Raw genomic sequence first — 610 nt, 5'->3', positions numbered from 1 at the left:
GGAGAGGAGAGGAGAGGAGAGGAGAGGAGGGGAGAGGAGAGGGGAGGGGAGGAGAAGGGGAGGGGAGGGGAGGAGAGGATGAGCAGTGCGGCGTGGCTGGGAAGGAGGTTAGTAAACCAGCTGGAATTGGATCAGAGTCTCTCTGCGTCCACGAGGTTTCACATTACCAGAGCTGAGTGAATGAAAATAGGAGATTAACCGAGATACAGGCGAAGACAGATGGTAATGATTTAACATCACTGACTCTGTGTGAGTGTGTGCTGCCCAGACGCCGTCACACACACACACACACAAACACACACACAGGATGTGTGTTGGATTCGCGGTGCAACATATGACCTGTGGTATGATCCAATTAGAAGACGCCTTGATGAGGTGCGATTAGGTGAGCGGCGCAGACGCAGTGTCGGCCAATCAGACGGCTGCGAGTGTCTACATGTGAAGTCCAGAACAAACAAACACACACACACACACACACCACTGCAGACGGTGCTGCAGTGTCACCCTGCCTTTCATCTGCCTCCGTGTTGAATTTTCAGGACAATTTGTCCCCAAAGTAAAATCTCACACACCCCTCCTCCTCCCCCACCCCTCCCTCCCTCCCCCCTCG

This window comes from Cynoglossus semilaevis, chromosome 8 (assembly GCF_000523025.1).
Source record: "Cynoglossus semilaevis isolate Cse_v1.0 chromosome 8, Cse_v1.0, whole genome shotgun sequence".
NCBI lineage: Eukaryota > Metazoa > Chordata > Actinopteri > Pleuronectiformes > Cynoglossidae > Cynoglossus > Cynoglossus semilaevis.
This window is presented reverse-complemented; position numbering follows the sequence as displayed.